Raw genomic sequence first — 11,448 nt, 5'->3', positions numbered from 1 at the left:
AATAGAATGCGAGCTCAATCTGATTGGCTGATCGGATCAGCCAATCGGATTGAACTTGATTCTGATTGGCTGATTCCATCAGCCAATCAGAATATTCCTACCTTAATTCCGATTGGCTTATAGAATCCTATCAGCCAATCGCAATTCAAGGGACGCCATCTTGGATGACGTCCCTTAAAGGAACCGTCATTCGTCGGGAGACAACGGAAGAAGAGGATGGATCCGTGTCGCCTGCTTCAAGATGGACCCTCTCCGCACCGGATGGAAGAAGATTGAAGATGCCGCTTGGAGAAGATGTTTGCCGGTCCGGATGTCCTCTTCTTGCCGGATAGGAGGAAGACTTTGGAGCCTCTTCTGGACCTCTTCAGCCACCGGATGATGGATCGCCAACCCCCGCTTGGGTTGGATGAAGATGTTGGAGCCAGGACGGATCGGTGATACCTGGATGGTGAAGACAAGGTAGGAAGATCTTCAGGGGCTTAGTGTTAGGTTTATTTAAGGGGGGTTTGGGTTAGATTAGGGGTATGTGGGTGGTGGGTTGTAATGTTGGGGGGGGGGTATTGTATGTGTTTTTTTACAGGCAAAAGAGCTGAACTTCTTGGGGTATGCCCCGCAAAGGGCCCTGTTCAGGGCTGGTAAGGTAAAAGAGCTTTTAACTTTTTTAATTTAGAATAGGGTAGGGCATTTATTATTTTGGGGGGCTTTGTTATTTTATTAGGGGGCTTAGAGTAGGTGTAATTAGTTTAAAATTGTTGTAATAATTTTCTTATGTTTGTAAATATTTTTTTATTTTTTGTAACTTAGTTCTTTTTTATTTTTTGTACTTTAGTTAGTTTATGTAATTGTAGTTATTTGTAGCAATTGTATTTAATTTATTTATTGATAGTGTAGTGTTAGGTTAATTGTAGGTAGTTTATTTAATTAATTTATTGATAGGGTAGTGTTAGGTTTAATTATAACTTAGGTTAGGATTTATTTTACAGGTAAATTTGTTATTATTTTAACTAGGTAACTATTAAATAGTTATTAAGTATTTAATAGATATTGTACCTGGTTAAAATAATTACAAAGTTGCCTGTAAAATAAATATTAATCCTAAAATAGCTATAATGTAATTATAATTTATATTGTAGCTATATTAGGATTTATTTTACAGGTAAGTATTTAGCTTTAAATAGGAATAATTTATTTAATAAGAGTTAATTAATTTCGTTAGATTTAAATTATATTTAAGTTAGGGGGGTGTTAGTGTTAGGGTTAGACTTAGCTTTAGGGGTTAATCCATTTATTATAGTAGCGATGAGCTCCGGTCGGCAGATTAGGGGTTAATGTTTGAAGTTAGGTGTCGGCTATGTTAGGGAGGGCAGATTAGGGGTTAATACTATTTATGATAGGGTTAGTGAGGCGGGTTAGGGGTTAATAACTTTATTATAGTAGCGGTGCGGTCCGCTCGGCAGATTAGGGGTTAATAAGTGTAGGCAGGTGTCGGCGACGTTGAGGGGGGCAGATTAGGGGTTAATAAATATAATATAGGGGTCGGCGGTGTTAGGGGCAGCAGATTAGGGGTACATAGGGATAACGTAGGTGGCGGCGCTTTGCGGTCGGAAGATTAGGGGTTAATTATTGTAAGTAGCTGGCGGCGACGTTGTGGGGGGCAGGTTAGGGGTTAATAAATGTAATACAGGGGTCGGCGGGGTTAGGGGCAGCAGATTAGGGGTACATAAGTATAACATGGGGTGGCGGTCGGCAGATTAGGGGTTAAAAAATTTTAATCGAGTGGCGGCGATGTGGGGGGAGCTCGGTTTAGGGGTACATAGGTAGTTTATGGGTGTTAGTGTACTTTAGGGTACAGTAGTTAAGAGCTTTATGAACCGGCGTTAGCCCAGAAAGCTCTTAACTCCTGCTATTTTCCTGCGGCTGGAGTTTTGTCGTTAGAGCTCTAACGCTCACTTCAGAAACGACTCTAAATACCGGCGTTAGAAAGATCCCATTGAAAAGATAGGATACGCAATTGACGTAAGGGGATCTGCGGTATGGAAAAGTCGCGGCTGAAAAGTGAGCGTTAGACCCTTTAATCACTGACTCCAAATACCAGCGGGCGGCCAAAACCAGCGTTAGGAGCCTCTAACGCTGGTTTTCACGGCTACCGCCGAACTCTAAATCTAGGCCTAAGTCTGTTTAGTGCATTTTATATAAACTGATCGCTAACCATATTAGTCTGTATAGTGCATTTTATATAAACTTATCACTAACCATATTAGTCTGTTTAGTGCATTTTATATAAACTTATCACTAACCATATGAGTCTGTTTAGTGCATTTTATATAAACTTATCACTAACCATATGAGTCTGTTTAGTGCATTTTATATAAACTTATCACTAACCATATTAGTCTGTTTAGTGCATTTTATATAAACTTATCACTAACCATATGAGTCTGTTTAGTGCATTTTATATAAACTTATCACTAACCATATTAGTCTGTTTAGTGCATTTTATATAAACTTATCACTAACCATATTAGTCTGTTTAGTGCATTTTATATAAACTTATCACTAACCATATTAGTCTGTTTAGTGCATTTTATATAAACTTATCACTAACCATATTAGTCTGTTTAGTGCATTTTATATAAACTTATCACTAACCATATGAGTCTGTTTAGTGCATTTTATATAAACTTATCACTAACCATATTAGTCTGTTTAGTGCATTTTATATAAACTTATCACTAACCATATTAGTCTGTTTAGTGCATTTTATAGAAACTTATCACTAACCATATTAGTCTGTTTAGTGCATTTTATATAAACTTATCGCTAACCATATTAGTCTGTTTAGTGCATTTTATATAAACTTATCGCTAACCATATTAGTCTGTTTAGTGCATTTTATATAAACTTATCGCTAACAATATTAGTCTGTTAAGTGCATTTTATATAAACTTATCCCTAACCATATTAGTCTGTTTAGTGCATTTTATATAAACTTATCGCTAACCATATTAGTCTGTTTAGTGCATTTTATATAAACTTATCACTAACCATATTAGTCTGTTTAGTGCATTTTATATAAACTTATCGCTAACCATATTAGTCTGTTTAGTGCATTTTATATAAACTTATCGCTAACCATATTAGTCTGTTTAGTGCATTTTATATAAACTTATCGCTAACCATATTAGTCTGTTTAGTGCATTTTATATAAACTTATCGCTAACCATATTAGTCTGTTTAGTGCACTTTATATAAACTTATCCCTAACCATATTAGTCTGTTTAGTGCATTTTATATAAACTTATCGCTAACCATATTAGTCTGTTTAGTGCATTTTATATAAACTTATCACTAACCATATTAGTCTCTTTAGTGCATTTTATATAAACTGATCGCTAACCATATTAGTCTGTTTAGTGCATTTTATATAAACTTATCACTAACCATATTAGTCTGTTTAGTGCATTTTATATAAACTTATCACTAACCATATTAGTCTGTTTAGTGCATTTTATATAACTTATCACTAACCATATGAGTCTGTTTAGTGCATTTTATATAACTTATCACTAACCATATGAGTCTGTTTAGTGCATTTTATATAAACTTATCACTAACCATATTAGTCTGTTTAGTGCATTTTATATAAACTTATCACTAACCATATGAGTCTGTTTAGTGCATTTTATATAAACTTATCACTAACCATATGAGTCTGTTTAGTGCATTTTATATAAACTTATCGCTAACCATATTAGTCTGTTTAGTGCATTTTATATAAACTTATCGCTAACCATATTAGTCTGTTTAGTGCATTTTATATAAACTATTGCTAACCATATGAGTCTGTTTAGTGCATTTTATATAAACTTATCACTAACCATATTAGTCTGTTTAGTGCATTTTATATAAACTTATCACTAACCATATTAGTCTGTTTAGTGCATTTTATATAAACTTATCACTAACCATATTAGTCTGTTTAGTGCATTTTATATAAACTTATCACTAACCATATTAGTCTGTTTAGTGCATTTTATATAAACTTATCACTAACCATATGAGTCTGTTTAGTACATTTTATATAAAATTATCACTAACCATATGAGTCTGTTTAGTGCATTTTATATAAACTTATCACTAACCATATGAGTCTGTTTAGTGCATTTTATATAAACTTATCACTAACCATATGAGTCTGTTTAGTGCATTTTATATAAACTTATCGCTAACCATATTAGTCTGTTTAGTGCATTTTATATAAACTTATCGCTAACCATATTAGTCTGTTTAGTGCATTTTATATAAACTTATCGCTAACCATATTAGTCTGTTTAGTGCATTTTATATAAACTTATCGCTAACCATATTAGTCTGTTTAGTGCATTTTATATAAACTTATCGCTAACCATATTAGTCTGTTTAGTGCATTTTATATAAACTTATCGCTAACCATATTAGTCTGTTTAGTGCATTTTATATAAACTTATCGCTAACCATATTAGTCTGTTTAGTGCATTTTATATAAACTTATCGCTAACCATATTAGTCTGTTTAGTGCATTTTATATAAACTTATCGCTAACCATATTAGTCTGTTTAGTGCATTTTATATAAACTTATCACTAACCATATTAGTCTGTTTAGTGCATTTTATATAAACTTATCGCTAACCATATTAGTCTGTTTAGTGCATTTTATATAAACTTATCGCTAACCATATTAGTCTGTTTAGTGCATTTTATATAAACTTATCTCTAACCATATTAGTCTGTTTAGTGCATTTTATATAAACTTATCGCTAACCATATTAGTCTGTTTAGTGCATTTTATATAAACTTATCGCTAACCATATTAGTCTGTTTAGTGCATTTTATATAAACTTATCGCTAACCATATTAGTCTGTTTAGTGCATTTTATATAAACTTATCGCTAACCATATTAGTCTGTTTAGTGCATTTTATATAAACTTATCGCTAACCATATTAGTCTGTTTAGTGCATTTTATATAAACTTATCGCTAACCATATGAGTCTGTTTAGTGCATTTTATATAAACTTATCACTAACCATATGAGTCTGTTTAGTGCATTTTATATAAACTTATCACTAACCATATGAGTCTGTTTAGTGCATTTTATATAAACTTATCACTAACCATATGAGTCTGTTTAGTGCATTTTATATAAACTGATCACTAACCATATGAGTCTGTTTAGTGCATTTTATATAAACTGATCACTAACCATATGAGTCTGTTTAGTGCATTTTATATAAACTGATCACTAACCATATGAGTCTGTTTAGTGCATTTTATATAAACTGATCACTAACCATATGAGTCTGTTTAGTGCATTTTATATAAACTTATCGCTAACCATATTAGTCTGTTAAGTGCATTTTATATAAACTTATCGCTAACCATATTAGTCTGTTTAGTGCATTTTATATAAACTTATCGCTAACCATATTAGTCTGTTTAGTGCATTTTATATAAACTTATCGCTAACCATATTAGTCTGTTTAGTGCATTTTATATAAACTTATCGCTAACCATATTAGTCTGTTTAGTGCATTTTATATAAACTTATCGCTAACCATATTAGTCTGTTTAGTGCATTTTATATAAACTTATCGCTAACCATATTAGTCTGTTTAGTGCATTTTATATAAACTTATCGCTAACCATATTAGTCTGTTTAGTGCATTTTATATAAACTTATCGCTAACCATATTAGTCTGTTTAGTGCATTTTATATAAACTTATCGCTAACCATATTAGTCTGTTTAGTGCATTTTATATAAACTTATCGCTAACCATATTAGTCTGTTTAGTGCATTTTATATAAACTTATCGCTAACCATATTAGTCTGTTTAGTGCATTTTATATAAACTTATCGCTAACCATATTAGTCTGTTTAGTGCATTTTATATAAACTTATCGCTAACCATATTAGTCTGTTTAGTGCATTTTATATAAACTTATCGCTAACCATATTAGTCTGTTTAATGCATTTTATATAAACTTATCGCTAACCATATTAGTCTTTTTAGTGCATTTTATATAAACTTATCGCTAACCATATTAGTCTGTTTAGTGCATTTTATATAAACTTATCGCTAACCATATTAGTCTGTTTAGTGCATTTTATATAAACTTATCGCTAACCATATTAGTCTGTTTAGTGCATTTTATATAAACTTATCCCTAACCATATTAGTCTGTTTAGTGCATTTTATATAAACTTATCGCTAACCATATTAGTCTGTTTAGTGCATTTTATATAAACTTATCGCTAACCATATTAGTCTGTTTAGTGCATTTTATATAAACTTATCGCTAACCATATTAGTCTGTTTAGTGCATTTTATATAAACTTATCGCTAACCATATTAGTCTGTTTAGTGCATTTTATATAAACTTATCGCTAACCATATTAGTCTGTTTAGTGCATTTTATATAAACTTAGCGCTAACCATATTAGTCTGTTTAGTGCATTTTATATAAACTTATCGTTAACCATATTAGTCTGTTTAGTGCATTTTATATAAACTTATCGCTAACCATATTAGTCTGTTTAGTGCATTTTATATAAACTTATCACTAACCATATTAGTCTGTTTAGTGCATTTTGTATAAACTTATCACTAACCATATGAGTCTGTTTAGTGCATTTTATATAAACTTATCGCTAACCATATGAGTCTGTTTAGTGCATTTTATATAAACTTATCACTAACCATTTTAGTCTGTTTAGTGCATTTTATATAAACTTATCGCTAACCATTTTAGTCTGTTTAGTGCATTTTATATAAACTTATCGCTAACCATATTAGTCTGTTTAGTGCATTTTATATAAACTTATCGCTAACCATATTAGTCTGTTTAGTGCATTTTATATAAACTTATCGCTAACCATATTAGTCTGTTTAGTGCATTTTATATAAACGTATTACTAACCATATTAGTCTGTTTAGTGCATTTTATATAAACGTATCGCTAACCATATTAGTCTGTTTAGTGCATTTTATATAAACTTATCACTAACCATATTAGTCAGTTTAGTGCATTTTATATAAACTTATCACTAACCATATTAGTCTGTTTAGTGCATTTTATATAAACTTATCACTAACCATATTAGTCTGTTTAGTGCATTTTATATAAACTTATCACTAACCATATTAGTCTGTTTAGTGCATTTTTATGTGGGCCACAGAGGGATAATAAACCCAAAACAAAATTGCAGCATTGTTTGTACTACTGCCCCTTTCTTTGAATACTAAAAACTGTGCCTTATCTACCTTTTGTACCCCCCTCCATTGGCACATTACCTAGGAAGGCTACAAGTTCCCTTCTTTTATCAACTAATATCATATAAAAATTTACATAAGGGCCGATTTACCAACCCCTGTATCTGCTGCAATGTTCCTGTTTTCCACGCGAGCCATCAGGTTCGCCGGAAACAGGAGTTAAGAAGCAGCGGTCTTAAGACCGCTTCTCCTTAACTCATTTGCCTGCTCTGAGGCAGCGGACATCAATCCGCACGGTCGTATACGATTGGGTTGATTGACACCCCCTGCTAGAGGCCGATTGGCCGCAAATATGCAGGAGGCGGCATTGCACAAGCAGTTCCCCAGAACTACTTGTGCACCGTTAAATGCAGCATATGCTGTCGGCACTCAGCAATGTCGGGCGCACATGATCGCTACAGCGGATCATGTCCATCCAACAGTTCGTAAATCGGCCCCAATGTATTAACAGCAGGTACTACACTTCATCTTTTACATAATTATTAGAGCTATTGTTAGAGAACAAAGCCAAAATAACTCAGTTCCAAGTAAGTCTAGAAAAGAACTTATCAGGCATCACATGTTTTGTCCATCTAGAAATACTACACAAAGGAAAAGGGAACCACAATAGTGTTTTAAAGGGACATGGAGCCCATTTCCCTCAGAGCAAAGATTTTTAAACAACTTGCCAATATACTTCTATTATCAATTTAGCTTCATTCTCTTGTCATCCTTTGTTGAAGGAGCAACAATGCCACAAATCAGCAGCTAGCTCTCAGCTCTTGAGCCTACCTAGGCGTGATTTTCAATGAAGAATACAAAGAGAACTAAGCAGAATAGATAACAGAAGTAAACTAGAAAGTTGTTGACAATTGTACGCTATCTGAATCAATAAGAAAAAAATGTAGTGTTTCATGTCCCTTTAATGTAACCAATATGGCACTAAACAAGAAAAACTCACAATGACTTTGCACTTCCAAGAGGCTGTTACTGGCAGTCAAGAGCATTTAATAACCATCCAGCTAGCTGATACATATAGTAGAAGCCCCTTAAACAGACAAGGTTGCTCTATGGCACACTCTAGAGTCCTCTTTGTTCTGGTCCTTGTCTGCATCATAGAGTTGCGAGGGATACAGGTCTCTCTAAAATGTTCTCATTGAATGAATAGATGAATAGGAGAGTTTGTAAGCAAGAAAAATTATTGTTCCCTTGTGAAATATAAGCAAAATGCCTCATAAGGGGGATTCTCTAAACCTGTCTGCTCTGGTGAAGTTCTACAAGAAGCCTCCCCAGTACTACTAGACCCTCAGGGAATGCTCTAAAAGTTATTTATTTACCTTGAAAATGATCTCATTGAGTTCTCTTATTTTGTGTATGTGACTGAGAGACACTTACATTATAATACAGGGCTCAATAAAATAAGCTGATGATTTCTCTCCATGATGGCGAGTTTTTGAGAATCATACCCAAGGGGCAAGATTACATATGTGACATAAGCTTCAGCGCAACTGCTGAAACCCGCACTGCCCGTAATTTCACCTTGCACATCCCGGTATCACATACACAGCGCCGGCAGTTCATAAAGTGCCGTAAGATATAGTCAGATAAACTAGTGATGTCCAGAAATGTGTGTAAATACACATTTCTGGAGTCGCCAGTTGATTATGGCACCTTAGAGACTGCCGGCGCCTAAGAAAATAAAAAAAAAGTAAAATCTCCCGAAAAGTCTAACCCGCCTCACAAAAATAAACCCGACATGTAAAACCCCTATATCCACCATCAAACCCACATCGGAACTAATAATAAAAGTATTAACCCCTAAACCGACACCCCCCACAACGCAATATGCCTAATTAAACTATTAACCCCAATCTGCCATTCACCCACATCGAAAAAGTCTCTATTAAAAATATTAACCCCTAATCTGCCATTAACCCACATCACAAAGTACCTTTAAAACTATTAACCCCTAATCCGCCATTAACCCACATCGCTACAAACCTTATAAATCTATTAACCCCTAATCCACCAAACCCACACAACGCAATAATCTTAATAAAACTATTAACTCCTAAACCAACAAACCCCCACAACACAAATAACTAATTAAATTACTAAGCCCCCTAACCTAACACCCCCTAAATTAACCCCAATCACCTAAATTAAAAAATACTAAATTACAAACAATTAAAATAAAAAAAAAAATGTAAAGAAGAGCGCCTCATAGTGGAGTTGATAAAAAGTTGCTAAAAAGTGACTACTCACAAGGGTGTGTGCACTAATAAAGTGCAATATGCGCAGGCTGGGCTTTGCAGTCTCCAGCTGACTGATTGGGGCAAGGTCTCCCTCAGATTTCAGTGGACTGGATACTGGATGTTGTAGTCTTTTAAAATATAAAGGACCTAAAAACTTCTCCTGGTGCAGGTAAAACTTTTAACAATGATTCCAAGAAAATTTATGAACTGGGTACTCACATTTCAGTTTGCACAATGAAGTCATGCAAGCAAGGCAAGTTGAATGTTACAGACACTAGCTGTCTGAATCAGGTCTCCCTGGATTGTTCTCTCAAGTGGTTTACACAAGTGGTGTAGAGTGCTCTAAAGTGAAAAAGTAGTTAAAATGCAGACTACGTAAAAATCCCAATTTTATTTTAAAAACATAAAAAAACATGCAACGTGTTTCTCAGCTGACTAGCGTTTTTATCAGTTCCTGACTCAACTTTATTGTCTTTCTCTTATACATATATTTTTTTTATTTTTTATTTTATTGTATTTTATTTTATCACAATATAAATTGATTATTGATGTTATAACAATTTTGAATTGTATACACATGATTGCATACAATTGCACATTTTTCAATTATTTTTGATTCACACATAGAGATACCCAATTGGTGGGTTTAAAGCAATAATTGAAACAACAATTATTTAAAGGAGTACACACAAATTGAAACCCAAGTTTCACATTCTCAGATTTTATTCCATTTTAATTTTTTTTTTTTTTTTGATTCAATAATTTTTATTGGTATTTTAGTTTCAAAACATTACATCCAAAAAGAAATGGTCAATTTCAGCATATGAATCACCTTTTAAATACAGTAGCATTTATCATCAATCAAAATCATATCTGTGAACGTCTTCCATATATAACGAGAAAAAGAAAAAGGCATCAAGTAAAACACAAGAGACATCAAAAACACTATTTACCATCGATTGATAAGGTGTTGTCCAGTATTTATATCCCTAACCTAGGGGGGGAGAAGAGGGGGAGAAGGGGAAGGAAGAGAAGAAGAAAGTGTGGGAGTGGAAATTTTATGCAAGAGAGAAAGGCTCTATAAGCTCAGGAGTTCAGATGCACTTTAGATGTTCAGGTTATAAAGTCCTTGTTCCCAGATAAAGTACATGTCAGCAAAAAACTCTCGTTTTCCCACATAATAAAAGTGTTGTTTTTCTAACTCTAGTATATGTCCTATCTCAGCCACCCATTGTGTGTGAGTCGGAGTATTTTGGGTCTTCCATAGTCTAGGTATCAGTCTCTTTGCACATGTCAACATCAGTTGAAGGAGTCTTGTGCGGTATACGCAATGTAAGTGTGGGAGAGCATTGAGTAAGATGAGTTTTGGGTTCAGGGTAATATCTAGGCCCAAAATTTTATTAATGCATTGTTCTATCCCGCGCCAAAAGTCAAATAAGAGAGGACAGCCCCACCAGATATGAGTCATGGTACCCTGTCCTCCGCATCGTCTCCAACAGGTTGATGAGGCAGTAGGGTAGATATATCTGAGTCGTTGGGGAGTTAGATACCATCGGGTGAGTATTTTGTAGTTCAACTCGGAAATAAACAACGAAGTGGAAGCGGAGTGTGACTTTGTAAAGCTATTTCTCCAGTCCTCATCTGTAAAATTTTCTAACAGTTCTGATTCCCATTTCCCAATGAAAGAAGGGTGTTGGTCTGGGAAAGAGCTTTGTAACAGTTTATAAGCTATTGATAAGTACGCTCTTTTAATGTTAGGATTTACACATAGTTCCTCAAATGTGGTCAATGGTCTAAGTACATTAGATTTGTATGTGTTGTTGAAGAGCGCGTGCCTTATCTGCAGATAAGGGTACCAGCTATGGAAGGGTGAGCCTAGTTCCTCTTGTAACTTTAGTCTATC

Source organism: Bombina bombina, chromosome 6 (assembly GCF_027579735.1).
Source record: "Bombina bombina isolate aBomBom1 chromosome 6, aBomBom1.pri, whole genome shotgun sequence".
Classification (NCBI taxonomy): domain Eukaryota; kingdom Metazoa; phylum Chordata; class Amphibia; order Anura; family Bombinatoridae; genus Bombina; species Bombina bombina.
The sequence above is the reverse complement of the archived record's forward strand: the minus strand, read 5'-3'. Positions refer to the sequence as shown.